Source organism: Dipteris shenzhenensis, chromosome 17 (assembly GCF_047967505.1).
Source record: "Dipteris shenzhenensis isolate YYH24624 ecotype China chromosome 17, Dip_SZ_1.0, whole genome shotgun sequence".
NCBI lineage: Eukaryota > Viridiplantae > Streptophyta > Polypodiopsida > Gleicheniales > Dipteridaceae > Dipteris > Dipteris shenzhenensis.
Genome location: NC_141612.1, coordinates 39,453,006 through 39,476,972, shown reverse-complemented (window position 1 = coordinate 39,476,972; position 23,967 = coordinate 39,453,006). Strand labels below are relative to the sequence as shown.

The 23,967-nt window shown below is 39.8% G+C and overlaps 1 long non-coding RNA gene and 1 pseudogene across 2 annotated transcripts in view; both read right to left on the bottom strand.

Annotated features, from left to right (window-relative positions):
• LOC147892096 (pentatricopeptide repeat-containing protein At5g39350-like) overlaps positions 1 to 23,967 on the bottom strand; it is a 43,727-nt pseudogene that overhangs the window by 9,551 nt on the left and 10,209 nt on the right. The window lies entirely within an intron of this gene.
• LOC147892097 (uncharacterized) lies at positions 12,215 to 12,847 on the bottom strand. The gene is made up of 3 exons (XR_015542398.1): positions 12,717 to 12,847; positions 12,517 to 12,588; positions 12,215 to 12,422 (listed from the first exon to the last, which is right to left on the bottom strand). It is a non-coding gene; the product is annotated as an uncharacterized LOC147892097 (long non-coding RNA).

Genomic DNA, 23,967 nt, shown 5'->3' with positions numbered 1-23,967 from the left:
ACACCACACCATGGGCATTAACCACAAATGCATTTATTTTAGTGCCACTCAAAATCTCCCTTTGGACAAATCAATGGCTTTCAGATAGAACATGCTGTGCTAAACTTGTTTGCCCTTGCAACACACGATGAGGATCCAAGTGCCCAATAGATGGGACATTTACATGCAAGACATGGGCATCTATCTCCATGCGTGGTCTTCTAGACATGCAAATAGTACCCAATGGCGGAACTTAAACGAACCCTTTAAGGCTTGTGCACAGTATCATGGCCATAGGGTACCGATACATTATTGAGAAGACATATTTCCATGTTTTTCACCATACATCACGCATGGGCATCGAAAAAATGCCTATGTGGTCTTCTAGCCATGCAAATGGTATTCGGTGCCCATGATATTTTGCACAAGACTTTAAACCCACCCATTTTAATTCCTATGCAAAGTATCATGGCCATTGAGTACCATTTGCATGGCTAGAAGACCATCAATGCATGTCTACCTCATTTGCAAAGTCTCATTATCAGTCGAAAAACAATTATTGTACACCAAAATGGTACGTTGAGTACATGGTATTTCTATTAGATATGCTCAATGCCCCACCCTCCTGGTAACCACCAATGGTCCAAGGTGCTCAAGTTGTAAGGCCACGATATGAGGAGAAGCCATGTGTGAGCTCGGGACACTAGATGGATCCTGACTTGCATGTCAGATGAGGTCTATCAATGAGACCGTTGATGGTAGAAAGGTGATTGTGTGGGAGCCCCTTTCTCTCGCTGGGGTCTCGGGGCCACCAGCTAGGGGGTCCCAGGGGGCCAGCGGCCCTCCTGGTGGGGGTTCGGGGGCGAGAGCCCCCAAGGAAATGGTATAGGAAATACTCCCTGAATATTCCATGGATGACTAGTCGGTTCCACCGACTAGGTTGACTGGTCAGCTTCACTGACTAGGTTGACTAGTCAGTTCCATTGACTACGTTGATCCGAATATTGCCCTCATAGCTATAAAGAGGCGACCTCCCCAGTCCATTGTACCAGATCAGATCTTCCAGTAGAGATCTTCCAGTTAGTAGCTCTTCACCTAGTATCTATCCAGATTGCCATCTAACCTCCTTTGTGGGAGCGCACGGGTGGACGGAGCCATCATCTGTCATCAATATTGAAGGGAAATTTTATTCATCTCTAGTTTGTTGTGTACTCTCTATTCTTTGCTCAGTTTCTGTTTCGGTGCGCCGTGTAATTTAACATGGTATCAGAGCCCGGGCGGCTCTAAGGATCGAAGAATAAAAGAGAGGCGAGGGCTTCAACAGCATACGGAGTGATGGCAACAGGAAGCAGCTCGAGTTCAACAGCTACTGCTACACCAACAATCCAGGCATTGAGGATTTGACCATCAGCCTTCACTGAAGGCAAGCTAGATGGTATGAGCTACACACTGTGGAAGTTTAAAATTAATGCTATTTGGATTCATATGAGCTTTTGGAGACAGTACTGGGGCTGACCCAGAACCACAAGGAACCCTCGATCCAGCAAATCCGAGGAGTACGATACCTCCTAATGCCGACCTTCTACGAGCTTGGAAACTCAGGAATGTAGATGCTCTGTCTGCCCTGGTTACAAGTACTACTGATAGTGTTTTGACCTTGATTCAACATACATCTAAGGCAACTGTGGCCTGGAACATATTGAAGAGTCAGTATGAGACGTGGAATCAGACAAGGATCCAGAACCTAAAGAATCAACTTGCAACTGAGAAGTTTAATGAAGGAGGGAGAGCGGAGGCGTTCATAACCCAAATCAAAAATCTACGTGACCAGATGGTTGGTGCTGGGATACAAAAGACTAGCGAAGAGCTAGCTTGGCAGTGTCTCCGGATATGTCCACCAAGGTTTGATGGAATGGTAACAACACTTAACACTCACGTGAGACCCCAACCATTGTCATTTGAGGAGTTCTGGGCTTTACTTATGGAGCAGGAATTGAGGCTTAAAGCTCAAGATGGAGGGCAATGGGGATGCTGTGTTCTCTGCCACTGCGAAAGGCAAAGGTGGTTCCTCCACCAAAGATGAGTCCTCTACTAGTGGTGACAAAAAGAAGAAGGGCGGCAAGAAGAAGTTTCAGGGAGAATGCTTCTACTGAAAGAAGAAGGGCCATGTGATTGCAAATTGCCGGGTCAAGAAAGCAAATGAAAAGAATGGTACCCTAAAGAAGACAGATAAGGGGAAAGAGACAGCTAATACAGTGGAAGCAGAGTTGGATCTATTTCTGGCCATTGAGGAAGAGTGTTCCTCAGTTTAAGAAGCATCAACCTCACTGATTCATGGGTGGTGGATAGTGGTGCCTCCCATCACATGACCTACAAGAAGGGTCTATATTGTTCCATGCAGCCTCTACAAGAACCCGTCACCATGACGGTTGGAAATAACACAAAATGCCCTATTGAGGGTACAGGTACGGTTTCATTTGTTTCTGTAAATGGAGATGTTAAGAAACTATCTAATGTGCTGTATGTTCCACAAATCAAGAGAAATTTGCTGTCAATTGCTTCCATAACTGACCTTGACCATGAGGTGAGGTTCAACAAGATAGGAGCAAAAATTCAAGATAGTGCAGGCAATCTTGTTGGCACAGGAGTAAGGAGGAACAACCTATATGAGCTAAGTGCTCTTATAGCCACCGCTAGAGTGGGCACAAGTAGACTTTGGCACGAAAGATTTAGCCACATCAGATTTGCAGTGCTGAAGAAGATGCAGAAGCAAGGTATGGTTACTGTAGTAGCAGAAATCAAAGAACCATGTGAATCTTGCATGATGGGCAAGCAACAGAGAAAGGCATTCCCACAAGAAAGTAAGAATAGAGCAAATGCTCCTCTAGAGTTGGTGCATGTTGACTTGTGCAGTAAGATGCCTACACAGGCCTTGGGGGGATCTTCCTATTTTTTATTGATTGTTGATGACTATAGTAGGAAGATGTGGGTATACTTTCTTCACGAAAAGGCTCAAGCTTTTGGTAAATTCAAAGAATGGCTACAGCTTGTTGAAAATGAAGCAAGGAGAAAAGTGAAGAAAATCAGATCGGATGGTGGTGGTAAGTTTGTTTCTACAGAGTTTGGAGATTTTTGCAAGAGCAAAGGGATCAAGCGACATACGACAACACCACATATGCCTCATCAAAATTTGGTTGTTGAACGTCGAATGCGGACGACCGTGGAGATGGGGAGGTGTGTGTTGAAAGGTGCTGGACTACCTAACCACTTTTGGGTTGAGGTTGTCAATACTACGGTTTACATCCTTAATTACAGTTATACAAAGGCACTCAAAGGTAAAACACCACATGAGGCTTATAGCAGTAAGAAGCCATCTATCTCCCACTTCAAAATGTTGGGGTGTGAATGATGTACTAGAAAGAGAGTAACAAGCTACAACCAAAAAGCACCAAATGTATCTTCTTAGGCTATTGTGATGAGAAGAAAGCCTATAAGTTGTATGACCAAGAGGCAAAGAAGATCATAGCGAGCTGCGATGTGGTGTTCAGGGAGTAGCCACATGCAGTGGAGGCAGAGAAGAGCTCTTCCACTTTATCATCAAGCGAAGAGGTAATTCACTATGGACCTGTTCCAGGAGCTATAAAGGAGGAGGAAATATCAGATGATGAAGGTATAAGTCACCAACCTGTTGTTACACCATCGAAAAAGCCATTGCCGCGATGGGTAAGGCAACTCTACGACCATGATAACCAGATGCCTATGTCTGTTGAGCAATATGCAGATGGACCAAGGCGGTCTCAGAGAATTGAGGAGCAAAGGATTACTTCTGCTCACACATTCAATATGGCCTTGATGGTGGCTGAGATTATTGCAGAAGTACAAGAAATGTTAATCTACCTAAGAATCACCTGTCTACCATCAACGATTTCATTGATAGACCTCATCTGACATGCAAGTCAAGATCCATCCAGTGTCCTGGGCTCACACATGGCTTCTCCTCATATGGGGGCCTTACAACTTGAGCACCTTGGACCAATGGTGGGTAGCAGGAGGGTGGGGCATTGAGCGTATCTAACACCCCCCCTCAATGTCCACTGGTAGGTGGAACTACCTTCTCGGCCCAATGCCAAGTCTCTGAAGCTGACCCTGAAGCTGATCCTTCCTGAGTGCGTTGGTGAAGATATCTACTCCATTTTGCTCTATTGGACAGTAGACCAATTCCACTATCCTATCCTCGATCAAATCATGCACATAATGATACTAAATCTCTATATGTTTTGTGCACGCATGAAACACTACTGGATTTTTAGCAATGGCCATGCAACTTTGATTGTCACACCTCAGCACAGTTGCCTCATCCTCTTCCACTCCCATGTGCCATAAGATCCTCCTCAGCCACACTATTTCACAAGCAACAAAACATGTTGCCTTGTACTCAGCCTCAGTAGAAGACAATGCCACTATTGGTTGTTTCTTACTGATCCAAGAGAAGATACCTAAACCTAAAGAGAAACAATATCCAGAAACTGATTTTTTGGAATGAACATCTCCAACCCAATCTGAGTCACAATGACTAGCTAAGGAAGTGCCGGTACCATAAGTGATGCCATAATCAAGAGTGCCCTTCACATACCTGAGCACCCGCATCCCTGCATTCCAATGATTCTCCTGGGGCTTATTGGAGAACCTGCTCAAAATGCCAACAGCAAAACTGATGTTCGGTTTGGTGTTGCACAGATAGATGAGATTGCCGACCAACTTCCTGTACCTCCTGATGTCGATGTCTGCTAGTGGTGAGGCATCCTCCATAGATAGCCTCGCATTTACCTCCATAGGTGTAGCTATCTCCTTGCACTTGGACATACCAAATGCCTTCAAGATCTCCCTTGCATATTTCTGTTGAGAGATTGAGATCTTGCCTGGTTCTTACTAGACTTCAATCCCGAAACAATAGTGCATTAGTCTATCATCTCAAACTCTATGCTCAATGCCTTTCTAGTCTGCTAGATCATGTCTTCATAGTCACCTATAATAAGGAGATCATCCACATATAGAACAATAACAGTAGATTTTCCACCTTTCCTGTACACATACAAGTTAGCATCTGAGGCACATCTTTTGAAGTTTAATTTATGAAAGAATTTGCTTTCCATTTGGTACCATGATCTTGGGGCCTGTTTCAGCTCGTACAGAGCCTTCTTCAGCTTACATACCATGTTCTCAGAATGGGGGGCCTCAAACCCAGGTGGCTGAGCCACGTACACCTCCTCCTTGAGGTCACCATTCAAGAATGCTAATTTAACATCCATTTGATAAACTGGCCACTTTTTATGAGCAGCCACCGATAGTACTGTGGGAATAGTGGTCATTCTGGCAGGCGGAGCAAAAGATTCTTGAAAATCAAACCCTTCAATTGTGCAAATCCTTGTGCAATCAATCTGGCTTTGTACTTTTCCAAAGTCCCATCGGCCTTGTACTTTACCTTCCAAACCCACTTGGTGCCAATAACGTTTCTGTTAGGTGGTCGATCTACCAGCTCCCAAGCTTCATTCTTCATCATGCTATCATATTCTACTTCCATAGCGTTTTTCCAATCTCGGTCTACAAGTGATTCCTCCATTAAATCTAGTGTACAAAGTGATTTTCATAAATTATATTTTTTACACTTTTGTCGAATGGAAATATCGACAAAAATATGGATGCTAGTAAATTTCCAAAGAGTTTATTAAGGGATGTATCAACAGAACAAATCATTAGCAAAAATTATAACATATAGGATTATTTTTTTGCAAGCTTTGTCATCATAGATGGATTATGCAATGACGTAGTGTTTTAATATGCAAGTGTAACCTTTGTAGGTGTCTTCAAGCTCATGAAAATCGAAAGAAGAGACTAATAGAGCAAATCTTTTATCAATGAGTCTTATGTGATTGTGTGCAATGCAAAGGACAAATAAGGAGACTATGCACCAATCATGCACATAAAGAGATATGGTCACTTCGAGTCTACCTGAGATACAGTTGAATGATGACATATAAGTCTTGTTTTTCCTTATTTGTGAGCAAATTCACTAAATTCATTTCATATACTAAATATTCATGCTTTATGTGGCTTTTTAGAGTCGATTATCTAAATTCTTTTCATGCAAGGATATGAATTTGTTCCAGAAATTTTGAGATTACAAGCATTGCATAATCATCCTCATGAGTCAATGTTGACCCAACGATATTGAAATACTCTAAGGGAAGATCAAGAGCCAGAAGAGCAACATAATAGAAGCTTAGAGGAGGGTGCACTAAATGAGGATGAAATAATGCATGACATGATAAGCACTTACTTTGATGCTCCTTCACCTCAAACTAAAAGAGATGATGTCGAAGTGATCAGGGAGGATAACATGAGTCTTGAAGAAGAGAGCTTGTGACATGAAGCAAGCACCATGTTGTATGAAGGGGAAAGCAAATCTTTTCTTGTAGCCATTCTTTTGATTTTAGATTTAGAAGCAACTTATGGATGGTCAGACACTAGCGTTTCGTCCCTCTTTTGGTAAAAGTTTTGATGTAGTCCAAACTATAGTTTTATTCATGTACTTCCAGTTTGTCGATTTGAATTCATTGAATGAATAAATGTCTCAAGTTACTCCAACACTACTTACACTACTTCCAAAAGAAAATGCAATGCCGACTCAAGAAAGGATGCAAAGAAAATGCTTGCATCATTAGGAATGGATTACAAGTCAATTCATACATGTCCCAATGATTGCATCCTTTACAAAGGAACATACGAGCACTCTACAATAATGTGGTGCTCTCAATACTGACAAAAAACACAAGGAAATTTTTTTAAAGGAAAGGTACTACAACACATGTCCATCTTCACATGCATCGTGCACTTGTTTTGTTGTGGATCATTAGTTGTATGTATGGATTGGCATTCTCGCAACCGCTCCATGGATGAAATAGTAAGGATCCCTACATATGGAAAGGCTTGGAGACATGTAGAGAAGAGTGGCTATAGTTTGGGCTTGAGCCTCATCATTTGCATCTTGGGCTGGCTATGGATAGTGTTATTTTGGACATCTACCCATATCATGGTCCACGTGGCCAGTAGTAGTCACAATATACAATATTCCTCCATGTCTAACCATAAAGAAGGGGCATTTGATGTTGGTAGTCATTGTGATGGGCAAGCACAAGGTAAAAAACATGGATGTATATCTAGCTACCTTGGTGGACGAGTAATGACAACTGAGGAGCTCAAGTTTCACAATCACTGGATGATGAGCAAAATAATTGTTGTGCTCATGTGGTGTGAAAAGACTAAATCTGCAAGAAGGCAAAGGCCGGGGAATGGAAGCTCACTTGGGTCCACCCAAAAGATTGGAAAATTGTGAAAAAGGAATTAAAGGATCCCTAGAAGTACAATCAACAAAAGAAGGCAATAGATTTGAGAAGAGTAAAGTGGGCCAACCCCACTTGGGCTCAAGTAGCAAGGCCTGATTTTATAATTATTTTATAAGTACCTTTTGTTTCACTCTTTTAGTATGCAATTTTGGAATGCCGCATGTCAATTGCTAAAAGTAACTGATATTCTTGTAATGTTAGGAAATTAAAATGGGTCGAGAGTGTACAAATGAGGAGTATTGTATGCATATATTACCAATATGCAAGCTCTAATGGGCTTGCTTGCAGAGAAAGGGGAATGTGTGCCCTTGCTCAATGTAAGCCCTCATTTATTTTCAAATGATTAAATTGAATAACTAAAAGATGTACTAACGTCTAACATGTGTGTTGGTTGAATAGGTTTAGATAGAGATGAGTATTTGAATCAATCCTTTCAAGAGGATGAGAAGGGGGAGAAGTAACAGGAGGGGACAGTGGCAACCAGAGCAAAGATGAAGATGAAGATGTAAGGAGCAGTGGTTCGGAGGATAGGAGCAGGGACTCATACTAGCTTCTTGTATATAGGATGTATAGAAATTTTTTGACCTCAAACAATGTAATAGGCAAAATTTGTCAAGCAATGTAAACAATAAAATACAATATACACCTTAATACAAAAGGCAAGATTAGGGCAAGCTCTGATTTTCCCTTAAAAATTTGGCCACACAAACAGCAAATATTTTATCAACGCCGATATTAGCATTGAAAATTGTTTATTAGTGTTGAGATTATTGTCAAAAACAAGCCTGGAAGACTTTGACAAGCATCAAAAATATCGTCTACAATACCATTGATTTTTTGTCAAAATATCATTTATCAACAAAAATATCGACGAGATTTGCACGGTACTAATATCAACAATAGTTGTGATGCTATCTAGAGTTACAAAACATCAAAAATGAGGTAAATAGTTGTAGTGAAAGTTGACTCGATGTCCTCGGGATGATAATGAAAAGATACTATCCATTTCTAGGTAGAATTTTGCTATTCTGTTGCTACTTAAGTTTGCTTCTTTGCACTTCTGATATCTTGATTTGACATGAGGTTAGGGCTAGCATGATCTAAGGTCTAGAAACACAATTTAATGATGGACTATCATCATCAATTTTCTATTTGCATAGCCGTAGTAGTCATATCGCATCTATGCACAAAAATCCCCTTGTATAACAATGTGTGTGTGTGTGTGTGTGTGTATCTTTTGTCTGCATGTCTATCTATAGGTATGTATGTAGGTAAGTAGGTAGATATGTATACATACATACATACATACATACATACGTATGTACATACACACACACACACACACACACACACACACACACACACACACAGATGCACGCATGCATGTGCACAAAATTGTTAGACACTAACATATAATCTAACTACCCACCCCAACAAGAAAACAAGAAAAAAAGTTAAAAATAAAGCAAGAAATAAATTTAATAGAATGGAAAAAGACCAAGAGTACCAAGACTATCTAAAAGTACTAAAAATCTATACTAGCTACTTCATCTTTGAGAGACTATCGAAGCACACTTCATACGTGACTAAGACACTGCTATAAAACTACAAGAAGGCATACAGAACGTATGACTCTACAACACCTACAAAACCAAGCATGACAAATCCAACTAAGAAACAAAGGTGCTACATGTAGCCTCAACCAACACTATGATCTCACAACTGCAGCCCAATGTCTGCCTAGCTCATGCTATAGTCAAGGACCCAACACAATGCTAAGGGAAAATGGACAAGAAGGAAGCATAAATGAAAGCACAACATCGACTTATCATATGCAAAAGCTACAATCAGCACATCGAAGCAAAACTCATCACCAAATCCAACTAAGAAACAAAGCTGCTACATGTAGCCTCAACCAACACTATGATCTCACAACTGCAACCCAATGTCTGCCTAGCTCATGCTATAGTCAAGGACCCAACACAATGCTAAGGGAAAATGGACAAGAAGGAAGCATAAATGAAAGCACAACATCGACTTATCATATGCAAAAGCTACAATCAGCACATCGAAGCAAAACTCATCACCAACATATTCAAACCAATATGCACACACTTTTCTATCACACATAAGACCCACAAACACATTGAGGGAATCAACCAATCTGGCTTATAGCCAACCACATAACAAGTACGTAAAAGCGATCAGCACTACTAAATAACAATAGCTAATGATTGAAAATAGAAACATAACAAAAGTAAGAAATGGACAGGGAAGACCAACGACACTACTAGTTGGGAGAAAGATGCTCTAATAGAAAGAAATGACCAAACGTATGTCGCTTTAAGCCCAAAAATAACACATAATGTACTATTGTGGATGACAGTGGACACATCCTTGATGGAGGTATGAGGCTCTAAAAAAATCGATGCCAAACACAACTAAGAAAACTCAAAGGTACTACCTCGACATTTTAGCTCCAAGAAAGACCTACACTACCACCACTCGATCCAAAAGGACTATGAACAAACAAAGAAATAAGAGACCATTAGACTACCTATGACAAACATACCAGACCCAATGAATGGGTTCTCAAAAAGGGAACATAATAAAAGGAAAAACACATAACCCTGATGACCATCAACATTTCTAAGCAGAAGAGGTCAATCTAAGAACTCTCCACACCCAAATCTAAATAAACAATAAAGAGCTACAGCATAAACACCAAAGTCTACCCCTTGCCAAAATAGACACTCAATAGACACCACTCAAAACAACAAAGAGCATGCAAAGCAAATCATATTATCAAGAAATGTGAGCAGCTACATTGAACCCAAAACCACTTGAGACAAAATAATGCAATACCTAACAAAAACACCACACACACCATCAACCCAGACATGATAGCTACCACCAAATTGCCTACATACAATAGTAAGAACACCCAACTACCTCCCAACTGAGATAAAACACTATAATATCTGACAAAAACACCACGTGCAATGAAGCACATACACATACACCATCAACCTAGACATGCTTGCCAACACATGATTCACCTCCCTAGAGAAGTAAGACCTAGAGGAAGCTATGATAGAAATGCCATACTTGGCAAAAGAACATAGAAGAGATCTATATTGTCTACAATTAGTCAACATCTATTATGCCACAGCTAGTGTTGAATTAATAAAAAGCCTAGAACAACTTTAGCAAACTTTAACTACCATTCTCCTTTTGACACCTTGCTACTTGAACTACTACCCATCAAGTCGATAGCACCGATGAAAAGAAAAACCTTGCTTACTTGTAATGATAGAGGATTGGCATGCACAAAATAGGCTTCAAAATTAACCAGGCAGTATTTTAAATTAGTGAAAAATTCAGACACAACCAAGCATACCAAAGCGACTCAAAGAATAAGAAAAGACAAAAAAGTGCTAAAAGAAACCTCTCATGGAGAGAGAGGTAAACCCAAGTGCCGTGCCTAAATAAAGCTCACCAAAGGAAGTACAAAGAAGTTCATAGTTTTTTCCCACGAAAGAAATCACCCCAAAAAGTCCACCAATTAAATGAAAATACTATAAAATGTAAACGTATAAATGGTTGAGCAATCGACCAGGTTGTATACAAATCCTTGCAACTCTTGGCAAGATAATTCAATAAATCCCAATGAATGGGGCACATCATCAATTGCTTTAATAATAATGAGCGTTATTTACCCTAGAACTTGGAGTTGTGTCATGCCGAGGAGATACTCTGCGTTTGACTTCACATGCGACATGCCTAACATCCATTTATAAGCATGGAGGACCTGCCCACATTTCTCAATAACCACATGCGTGAGGCAACGTGTTGATATGTTTTTCACTTGTTAGACTCTTAAAGCGTATGGTAATGCCTATTGATTGTCATCTTGTTGCATTGAATGATAGCTTAGAAATCCTCAAGTTCCCTAGGTGTTTGCTGGCAGAACTCTATATTAATTTGCCTCTACGATCGCAAGATAAAATTGACAAAGTAGCCTACACCTTCAGCATATCAATCCTAAACTACAACAACTATTTTTTGAGTCATTAACAGCATTTTGATAGGCCTCCATAGCGCTAGATATGTCCATGTTTACTTTCTGTGATGTAGCTTGCATTCAGCCTCCTCAAGGATGCAATTGCTTTGTCATGTTGTCCAGGCGCATTTTGAACGAACAAGCTATAGCTCTGATGTCGCTGGCGTTCAGCCTCTTCAAGGATGCAATTGCTTTGTCATTTGGCCAGGTCCATTTTGAACGAACAGACAAAAAGTTGACAGCCCGCCAAGAAGAACATAAATGAAGAGTAGGCACATAGAGAAAGGTGGTGTAGAGGAGAGACATGGGAGAGAGAAACGTTCAACGGTTGAGATCGAGAGATAGGAAGATGAAAGCTGGAGAGACGAAGTGAGAAGTGCAGGCAGACGATGCTCCATTTCTCTCTCTGGAGGACCCAAAATCTATGAGCTGAGTTACGCAGAATCATATTTTCTCAAAGAACAAATTGAGCTTGGTCCTTGCGCAAATAGGTTGTAATAGAAGGGCGACATTCTCATGAAGCTATCTGTATACGCATTAGCTCAATCACGGGGTGCCACTTTCTTTTATACGGAGTATGATGTCCACACTCTAATGTGAAAGGAGGTTCTCCACCTCCAACAACATGATCGCTCATCGCCCAAAAGGTCGGAATGATGTTTAATAACTTATAACGTCGTTTCATTTCTCCTATATCACAGAACTTTTAATAGACAGAGATAATTGCAAAGATCAAGGTATACTTTACTAGGAAAGAAGCATGTTATTTCATTATTCTAGGCGCAAACTTACGAAGATATACGGCACCCATCGCAACAGCGTCGATACAAAGCAAGCTTCAACAACTGGATCCATAACTTATTATAAGTTCTACATCCTGCCCCTCGTCTTCTCCATCGAGCCAACGTTACGCACCACGTTCTTCGGGATAGACCTTCATGCTGCCGCTGTTGGAAAACATGCAGCTGAAGCTGAGCCTGCATGCATGTGCCAAAGCCAGCGACGAGATGATGACAACCATTTGCTTGAATATTCAGTGAGAAAGCATAAACGGCGTTGGAAACCCACTACCTGCTCTCCGGGGGTGCCTCGAATATCCAGCGGGAGGCCAAGGATGTTTCATCAAAAACCCTCTTCCCGCATCTGGGAATTCAGCAAGAACAAAGGTAAGGAAGCCCGGGGACTAAAACAACGCCAGATCTAGTGCAGAAGAAGTCAGGGAGAAGAAAGCAAACCATAGGGCAACGAGGAGGATAGGGGAGAGCACTCACTGGCAGCCGCTACCGCACTGGCATGAGGAGCCGCAACTGCAGCTGGAGTTTCCACAGCTGGACATGGCGATAGCTTTGGGGATTCCTTGGAAGGCTAGTGTGAGGTAGATGAAGATGCATAGGTGACTCGGTATCCTTATCCTTATTTATACAAAGCTGATAAACTCATTTTTTACTGAACATGTATGGCACAATAGTACACCATGTAGTATAAATTGTAGTACAACGTTTCGTGTAGTACACTTAATTCATCGTTGCATCATTACCATATGAACAAAGGGGATTATGTGATTTATTTCCATGGAAGAGCATACTCTCGCTTTTTTTATGGTCAGCGTTGTTGATCCTATCGCTTCTTGCTCGTGGGAGATGAGGCTTAGTGGTGTACAAGAAGTCACAAGTTATTGTCCAATGGCAGAGCTACGTAATGTCGTGTCAAGCAGTTGTGAAGTTGAATGAGTGCACAAGATCCTGTACAACTGAAGCCACCTGAGGAGGCATGCAGGATGCACACCATCCCTTCATAAGTGATGTTATATACTCTGACAAGGTCATTAGCATTGAAGCTCCTTGCTAGGAACAAAGCGGTATGATCTTTAGTTTATGTATTTGGCATCATTTCTCCATACGCATCGTTTTGTCTTTTGGGTACTGATCAAGTGTAGGAATCGGAAGGATTCACATGCAACCTTGTTGTTGATCATATGCATAGGCCTTCAAAAGGTCATGTATACCAAAATTTGGTACTTCTAAGATTTCATTAATTTGTGTGTGAAATTCTCAAGAGAAATCCAATTTGTTGCCTAGAGTTCAAATAATTCCTTCCAAAAGTTGCTAGAAAATTTGGCAGCATGATCTAATAGAATAGATCTAGTCATGTAGCATAATGCTTAAAGATATTTTGAATAAAGAGCTTTGCTACTTCACGTGACTTGATAGTTTTCTTACAAGGAATAGAATAAGCATGTCAATTGATAAAGGATAGTCAGTATTTGGTTTACACCATTGTCCATCTTAGTATTTGGTTTATACCATTGTCCATCTTAGAAGATCCAAAAACAAAATCCATAATATCATGCCAAGTCCCTTTTGTGGCATGATATCACCACACTCTTAAAGGTGGATGCAACACCTGGATGTCCCATGAAAGGTAAAGCATGCCATTCATGCATAATCATTTGACCCCCAAGGAGCCCCCAAGGACCCAATAGTGCATAGCTTTCTTTTGAAAATGCCCATCATTGCAAGAGTAGTCTGGCATGAGATACTTGTCTTGCAAGCTTTTCTATACAATGCTAGAAAAATCAACAAATCCATCATCATAAGATTTTTTGAGCTGTATGATGTCCTCATGTTGAGTGGTTGTTACCACATCAACAAGCAATTTTCTAGACAAATCATCTACCAATATGTCATAATTTATACTGGATTTGGAAGTTGAGGATTTGTGGAAATGTAATCTGTCTAATTTGTCGAATTCATGAATCAAAGGATGAATTAAAAAATGATATAGCCGTTAATGCCCATTAGATAATGCTTCCACATCTTTACAGCACACTGATAAGAGCTAGAAGCTTTTCTCAAGTTGATATAGTTTCGTTCTACAATATTCAGTTTCTTACTTTCAAATGGAACAATATATGTCCTCCTAGCATAACCACAACACCACCCCTTGCATCTACACCCAAAACAAAGGGTTTTTGGAAATCTAGAAGGATCAATATTGGTCAATGTGTGCTCATAGCCTTCTTAAAGCTTCTTCATGGATTGTGGATCATTGGAAAATAATACCCTTCTTGGTCAATTTATGCATAGGATGTGAAATTTTTGTGATGCATGGTAAAAATATTATATAAAAAGAGCATATCTAACCAAAAAAGTTTAGTATTGGAGTCATCCAATCCTCAATGTCTTTGGATATTGCTAGATGCATGTGAATAATATTTGTACAAAACAATATGACTAAGACCTAAGTGACTTCTGATACAATATCACTCTTTTTGAATTGATATATAATGAATTCTCTTTTAGTATACTTAGAATAATATCCAAGTCATGCGATGCTCCTCTAAAGAGTAAGACATCATCAAAAAATACTACATAAAATACTTGATATATGTACAGAATTGTTTCCATTGTTCGAAGAATAAAGGCCAAGGCCATAGCAAGGAATTTATAATGATTAGAGGCCATCCAAAACATTATCTTGTGGACATCTACAAGAAACACCCCTCTTCAATAAAATACTTGATTTTTGTAAAAAATCTATTCCATCATTCAAAGAATAAAGGCCATGGCAAGGAATTCATAAGGACTAGAGGCCATCCAAAACATTGTCTTGTGGACACCTTCAAGAAATACCCTCACTTAGTGAAAGCTACCTTGACATCAATTTTGTTGAAGATGCTATCTCCTAGAAGATGATACAAAATGTCATCTATACTTTAAAAGAAAAGTATTTTTTCACCTTAATATTCTTAAGGGTGCTATAATCCACACACATTTGCTATGATCCATCTGGACTAGTAATATAGGTCTTGGGAGGGCCAAAAGGTGAGCCACTCATCCGAAACAATCCTAATTTGACAAGTATTGAACTTGAATTTTGATCTCTTCCTATTGAGGAAGACTTGTTAAATAAAGAGCTTGCTATAGAGGAGAGCTCTTTGGTACCGAGTCAATGTGATGGAAACAAACCTTCTCTACTCGGACATAGTTGTTGTGATTATCTTCTTCATGTTGTGGAGAAATCCTTGGAGGTTTAGATCATCCTTAAATACTTAGAATATCGTCCATGAAACACTCACAATAATGGCTGACTAATGAAAGACTTTGGTTCTCAAGTAAGTGCACACTTTTATCCTTTAAGGTCTTTTGGACAAGCAGACACTTAACAATTCGATCTCCATCTTGACTTGTATATGCTGTAGGATTGGAATTGTGCTTCTAGTAACACCCATCTAGATGACAAAAAAAGTCCCATGATGTTGTAATTAAATCTTATTCATGCTTTAGCTAAGTGAAGCACGCCTATATGGGTCAATGTTTACTTGGGTATAGCCATTTATCATTTTTTGTATATAGGTATCTTGCCTGACCCATAACTTATGCATTGCTCAATGGATTTCGATAAACTTTATCTTCAAGTCATAGTAGACATTCCAATCTTTACCATGAGACTAAAAAAAAAATATGGTATATATATATGAAATGAGACTATTAAAGTATTACAAGTGATATGTCGCATGTGAAGCATGGATACTGAAGATTATATAGGATATAACAATTTATTCAAAAACATTAAATTTTTATTTTACACATACATGCAATCAAGTAATCATTCAAAAGTACAATACGTGAGCTTCTTCTCAAGAAAATGACACACCTAATTGAGAACCTTAGATGTGGTTTAAGGGGCCTCCAATATTGTGCTAAAATTATGCACACATGATTCGAGGGCTCGCTCCATATCTTTTTCTTATTTTCTTGAAAACCTAAACCAATTGAAAAAATAGAAGCCAAACTACTAGTGCATGTTGGTCTTAAAATATCGATACTTGGTGATATTGGTATCTAGATTCACCCCTAGAATGGAAGAATTTAAAAATGTGCAATTTGTGCATGTGCAAAGATCTTTAAGTGGATCCAACACTATTTATAGTTTTGTATTAGTTCTTTTTCCATGTAATTCCTTGCTATCTTGCTCATAAGCATGCAAAGTTCATTGCATTTCATAATATAAGGCATCTAAACTAGATAGAATGCTCTTTGAACTATTTGTATTTTGAAGCGATTTGGGCCACATTGCACTTGTTGAGCAACCGATATATCCAATTTTGCTGACGTGTATTACCGAATGAGGGAAATCACGACGGCTAAAAATTTCACTATCCCCTTGCACTTTTAACTTTTTTCATCTTCACCTTGCAAATCTTTGAAGATTAAAGTACGTCCTTCTGCCACCCTGCAAAGTATATTCTTCTCCTAATGCCTCACACCCTATCCTATGTAGAGTTAAGTTGACGTGACCTCATTGTTTTGGTTTGGTAGTATCTTCTTTACTTGGGTAAGTTGTCTTCTATTCCTTTTTTACCTCATAACCTAGCTAATCTTTGTTTTGGTGGCAGTTTGTTAATCGTCTCCATGGCCTCAATGAAAAGATGTAGCTCGTCATGGCTTGCAAGTGAAACTAGCTAGAGACTACAATATAGGAAAGCTGAAAAGCTTGGTTAAGCCTCAAGGAACAAATTGTGGGGCAAGAAAAGAAATGGAACAGTATCAAAATGGCAAAGAAAGATGTTTATAGAGGGACCTTGTAGAGCAGCAGCCAGCAAGAAGTGATTGCAAATGCACACATCGATCATTGCCATGAGAGCAAAGAACACGAGTTGTGGTCTCAAGTTTGGTGGGATAATTTGAGGTAGCAACATCAAGCCATTCAGGTGAATACCAGTCTTGAGTCTTTACAAGCTTTATCCTGCACCCTAAAATTTGTAGAGTGACAACCCTACCAACAACTTGGGATATACACACCCAAGAGTCTAAGAAATGGCCTACAGAAAGTAAAAGGAGATCATCTAGCTATAAAGAGAGCAACATTATCTCTTTTGGTATCCTTTGAAACAAAGGAGAAATAGCTTGGGTGCACAATAACAAAAATGTTGTCAATTAGAAGGGCTCTAGCTATTGGACATAGAGCGGAAGCAATGCAAGATCATCTCGATTAGAGAAGTCTTTAGGCTTCAACAAAATGCAAGAAAGGGAGAGACAGCCTAAGTGCAAAGGTTATTGATCGAGTGATAATGTTCTGGCATAAGAATTTGAGAGTTTCTCCAAATAAGGACATCTACAAAAAGAGGACGAGTAGGACCAGCACATCATGCATATGCTTGATATAACACATGTCACTAGTTGCCTAAACCATCTCGGTGGTTGTCTATGAATGAGTTTTGGAATAGTTTAATTATTAATTTATAAATTAGGCTAGCTTGGACTTAATGTAATTATCCTAAACCACAACCCGATTGTTGGAAGATCACGCAATATATCACCGTTTTGGTTTAACTCAAACACCAGTTATGTGATTGTCCTAAACCAACATGGTTGAACAGCAATATATTTCACCAGTCCCTATGATTAACTTTTTGGAATCATTTAATTATTTAATTTCTAAACTAGACTAGCGTGGACTTAGTGTGATTGTCATAAATTAGCCCGGTGGTTGGAACAACAATATATTTTGTAAAAGAAACAATTTAATTATTCTTCAATTGATGACCAGCCCGGTGGTTGAAATTGTTGCGTTTCCTAGTAGCTAAATATTAGTTAAGTTTAATTTCTAAGCTAGTTAGGGTTATATACCAACAATTAATTTCAAAACCGGGCTATTCTAGACCAACCCCGTGATTGGAACATCATGCAAATATTAGGTCAAATAGTAGTTATGTAATTGCCCTAAACGAGCGTGGTTGAAACAAAAGTATATTCCACAAATAGAAATAATTGATGACTAGCCCGATGGTTAGTTGAAATTGCTATGTTTCCTAGTAGTTAAATTATTTAATTTAATTTTCGGGCTGATTCGAGTCATTTATTAGTCATCCAAACCAGGCTGGCTTGGACTTATGTGATTGTCCTAAACCAACCCAGTGGTTGGAATGTCATTGAAAATATCACCGAGCTAGTTTAGGTCAAACAGGAGTTATGTGATTGTCTTGAAGGTCAGCATGGTTGAATAGAAAATAACCAAAATTTTATTTTACTAGTAATTAAATTAGTTTAGCTTGATTTCTGGGCTGGTTCGGGTCATGCTTGGATTTTTATTATCCAAACCAACCTAGTGGTTTGAACAGCAATATATAATTCAACGAGTTTAGATATTTAGTTATTTTGCTTTTGGTAGCTTGATTAGTTTAATTAAGTGTGACTCTCCTAAGTCAGCCCAGTTGTTAGAACACCAAGATGATACAGGCTAGACACTAGTTATGTGATTGTCCTAAACCAACTCGGTGGTTGAAATTATTTTGTTATGTAGCAGTGAAATTGTTTTATTTTCTAGTAGCTTGATTAGTTTAAATATCTTGATTATACTTTTTTTTTTTGCCCGTTCCTATGTTTGTTTTCCTCATACTAGTGGAGAAAACATAGTGTTTGTTTTAGCAAAATTTTATTTCCCACATGTGCGATGAGCAAATGAAGTTGTATTTGAAATTTATGGCTCAGAACTCTAACCTTTCCATTGGGCAAAGGAGCTTTGAGCATTGTAATCCTTGGTATGTCAAGAACCTCAAAGACAGGAATGTGTGTTGTTGTAAACTACACATACACTTTGACTTGTCCCGGCAAGCTTTGAATGACTTAAGATTTGGTCATGTTGGAACATTGCTCCATGGAGATCAATGCCCATGTCTCACAGATGAATGTGCAGTCTGTAGGCCATCCAGATCCTTGTCATGTGTTGCGAGGGATACTAAGTTTGATAGCCTAAGGCACATTCGTGGCACATGCACGCATTGTAGTATGAAGAAGAGGCAATTGGATGTCTGTCCAAATGAAATGAGGGAATTTAACCTTGCTTCTCTAAAATGAAGGAAATTTGAACATGTTAATATTGAAGGATCGAAGAAAAAGAGATGGCTACTATCATATAAGAGCACTCAGCTATCGAGGGATCTTATAGAGCACTTGGTTTAATCCATCCCAAAATACGTGCTTCACAATTTCATGGCTAGCTAGCAAGATAAGTAGTTCAAGAAGTGCCTTGCAAATTTTCCCATGACATGATTGTCTCTATCATAGATTTTACTCATCATGACAATTATGAGGACATTGCAACTGTGAAGAGATGGGAGGCCGTGCAAGTTTTCCCTCAACGTGAAGATGGGGTGATAAATAATGGAGAGACAACTGATGACTCATTATAGTTTGGGGAGTGTTTTAATGACCTCACTAACTACATTAGGAAAAAAAGGAGCTCATTTTGGGCCTTTTGGCCAAGAGAGAAAATAGCCCTCCACGAATCAAAGAAGGGCCAATGTAATGTTGAAAATTTTAGAAAAAGGAAAACAAAAGAAGTGCAGTTGACTTTGCATTCAATGAGGACACTTGAGCTACTTTATTATATCTGACGTACAGTGCAGAATTTGGTATTTTTGACATCACCGGCATGTTTGGAGCAGGCCAAAACCCCGGTCCAACCTGTCAAATCGCCTTCATTTATACAGGTTTCTTTTCAAGGCCTGTTTTCGACGTTTCAAAGGCCTTTCTGGGAGTTTGGCCATACGCGCCGGTGATATCAAAAATACCAAATTCTACACCGTATGTTAGTGGGGTTATGTCATATTTAATTGTTTTAGAGGAAAGAAAAATGAAGAAATCATGAATTTTTCTCATGGCCCCAAAATGAGCTCTCTTTTTTCCTAATTTCTGGAAGAAGGGGATAACTTTGCAATTGTCCTTGACTCTGGGGAGAATGAGGAGGATGACCCATACTTTGTATTATAGTGTACCAAGCCCAAGCACAAGGTTGAGGAAGAATTTGTACGGATCATTGAGGAACTAGCTATGAGAAGTGGAATGTAGTAGTTGGATCTATCTGGTACAAAATAACATTTAAGGGAGGCAAAAATTACGAACTATTACATAAAAGCCCAAAAACATTTGTGTGCTCTCATCTAGTAAGAGCCATTCAGTTTTGGTTGCAAGCTGCCCCTAGATGAAAAAAGGAAAAGAGTGTCTTCAAAATGGATTTAGGCATATTGCATGAGCACATCATGGGGTGTCTTGGAGTAGTGAACGACTAAGACAATACAAGAAAATGCATTCTAAGAAAAATGTGTTCTATTTATCCTAGAAAAGTAAAAAATGTATTTATAGTTGGCTTGTATTTAGTAAATCCCAAACCCACCATGCTTGTTTTACAACCACTCTAGTTCTTTTATGTATATTAAATCCTCACCATACTTGTTTTATAGAAAATCCCAAACCCAACGTGCTTGGTTTTTACAATAAATCCCAAACCCACCACGCTTGTTTTAGTAAATCCCAAAAAACCCCATGCTTGTTTTAGTAATTCCAAACGAGGAAAAATATATGCCACTTATTTACTAGAGAGATGACAAGGAGGCTCTTTACCAATGGCTTTGAAAAATGAAAAACGCATTGAACATCGATAACGACAAAATGATAGAGCAACTAAAAAGGGAGAAGGCAAAAACCAGAGCATTGATGTAGGAGTTGTGAGAGAGCTTCAAGTCAAGGAAGGCTGCAAATTGGATAGAGAGCAACCATGGTGGAGAAGACAAAGAGAATGTGTAATTTGGCAGGATTTGTATAACTCCCTGCAATTGGATCACACTAGGGCTTTGTGCAAGCTTACCATGGTTCTTGAAAGTTTTGAAAAGAAATCCTCCAACCTAACTAAAACCTAACATAGGGTGAATTTCTTGAAAGAGGCCTATTAAGAAGTTGCTAGACAATTTCACCAAGTTCAACAATAGCAATTGATAGAACTAATCGACCTATTGGAGCGTGTGAGCATCAAGTGGAGGTGTTGTAGGAGAATGTACGCACCCTCAAGGTGAGGTAGGAAGGAATCAAGAAATAGCTTGCTGATGTGAGCATCAACCTGTGGTATTGATAGCCACAATAATTAAAGTGGATGACTATCCTCTTCAGATGCGGTAAGGTAAGACATGCACAATCTGTCATCTACACATCATAGATGAGTGCATGATCCGATGGCCCAAGTATGGGCACACTTTACATGTGTTTTGATTTGGGGTATGCAAAATCACTTTGTAGTAGAGAACCTAATTGTGGTTTGCCATTGCCCACATCACGAAAACATTAATTGTGCCTCCTTGCTACATCTATCAACAACAGCGAGAGACAAGATGCTTTAGCAAAAATTGCCAGGTGGGCCTCCAAGGTAAAAAGAAAGGGCCTTGAAGGGAGGCACCAACCCCCTGAAAGAAGGGATGTTGAAGGGAAGAAGCTCAAGCTCGAGCCTCAGGAAGAAGGGTCGATCCCCCCATTAGGTCTGATCCCCCCATCATGGAGCATATGTAGCCTGAAGAGCTCAAAGAGACCTGATTAAGGGACCTTAAATCTAAAAGTAAAATGTGGAGCTAGCCCTCTGAAGGAAAGCAGCAAGAAGGGCTCATCCCCCAAGCTATCAGATGTACTTAAAAGACCTCCAAGTGACTAGATGTAGATGAAAGACCTCAACGTGTGAGATGTATCTATTCAATTATTAAGGAAAACACTCTTTAATTACTTATAGAGTTGTCAAATGTTTGCAGGCATTCAAATATAAGTTTCCTTTATATAAACAAGTTGTTTTAGGGCTGCAACTAGCATGGTGGTAGTAGAAGATAATAATTTAAGATCAAAACAAGCATGGTGGTATTACATGATAAGTGGTCACCAGTGCGGTGGTTGGTTGCATATGATATACGGGCCCTTAAGGGGTCCCATTTGCGGGCAAGTGCCATATTGACATGACTTATGACCCTTGCCCTGAAAGAGGAGTTCTCAAGGGCCATATCAACAATTGCATTTATACAAGCTATTTTAGGACCGCAACCAATTCAGTGGTTAGTGAGCTTTTTTCATCCCTGCTAGGCCTTGTACCGCTTTGTCCCCCCGTCCATTCTAACATCTACCAACCATTATATGCATGCTTCAATCCAAGGGTTTTCCTACAAGTGGATGCATGCCTCTACACAACCATTAATGTCATTGGATCTATGCCTGCAAGTGGTAGAAGAGGGTGATTCGCATGCACCATGTGGCCAGAGATAAGGGACTATCCATGGTGCAATCGAATATAGCCATTAGATCTACTACAGATCTAATGGTCCATACCAATGGGCGCCAAACAAGTGGGATCATTGAATGTCATACATGCCATACAATCAATTCCATTGGACCTTATGGGATCAATAGTTGTGGTGGAGTTAAACAAATACCCTTGATGCTTAAAACAATCCAATGGCTACAATTCTTTCATGAAACTTCACATTTCCCTTTATAGTGGTTTGAAGGGGGGAAATTTCAACAAATATTTTTTTCCACAATGAGAAGGAGGAGAGAGTCCCCACTTATTTTAATGCTTGAGCCTCCTCATTAGTCTAGAGCCTAAACAAGGATTAGACCCATCCTTAAATGCCTAATGCAAAGGGCTCTTTTTGACTCCATATCTCCCCTATTGGTTACAAGATTCAAGTCCAGGTTGACGAATTCATGGTGGCGGATTTGCTACAGCTTGCTCGATGCTCTCTTTTATGACGTTTGCTGGTGCCGGAAGTCAGTCAAGGATAGCTCCCTCCTACCACAGTCTACTATCTGTTGTTCAACCATCTTCTGAGGTTGTTTTGAGTCAAAATAGGCTCCTCTTGTTGGCCGAATTCTTGTCTTCTCCTTTTGCTTTGTGGAACTGCCATTCTTGTTGAGTTTCTCGAAGGTTGGATGCCCTGTCGTAGGCCCAAGAGAGGATCGGGGCACTAGTTGTGATACTCTCTTCTTGGGGATGCATTGCTTGGCATTGCTTTGATTTGTGTAGATGCATTGCTTGGCATGATGATGGGTTGTTCTGCTTGTGATATGTATGGCTACTGAAGGGAACCAAGAGAATAGCACTGAGAGTTGGTCATGGGCATAGCCACAGGTTGGCATTGTATTGGGTTGCACCTACGGGTTAATTCAAGAAGGGAGTCCCTTGTATTTGAACTAACCAGTGGATAAATAAATACCGCAAGGGGTGCCAAGTGTTGGGACCAACAGGTGTCACTGTGTATGCTTTTAAGTAGGGGCATTCTAGCCTTGTATGGTTCAGTGATGCTATGCTATGAATTTGTATGCTCTAAGTATTGTGTTTGGGCAATGGCAATGGAACATGGTGGTGGTATTTTGGTATTGTGAGATAGTGGTGTCAAATATATTGCCCTTTGTCAGTCAAAGACCGGTATCAAAAATTTGCTTACTTCGTGGTGCAACTTGGATCACGTACCACCATCTTGGATCAAAACGATCCGGATGAAAAACCACCTATATTGACTGCAAGCACTCAATCCAAGCTATTATTATGAGAATCTACAAGAAAAGAAACATTTTAGCGCTTGCGAGTCCAAGGCACGGAGCACCCTGCTCTCTTGCACTACCTTTCCAACACAATCAATCACAACCTGACAGTGGAGCCACACGAGTGTGTGGTCACACAAATTAAACCTGTCCTAAGGTATTTGAAGAG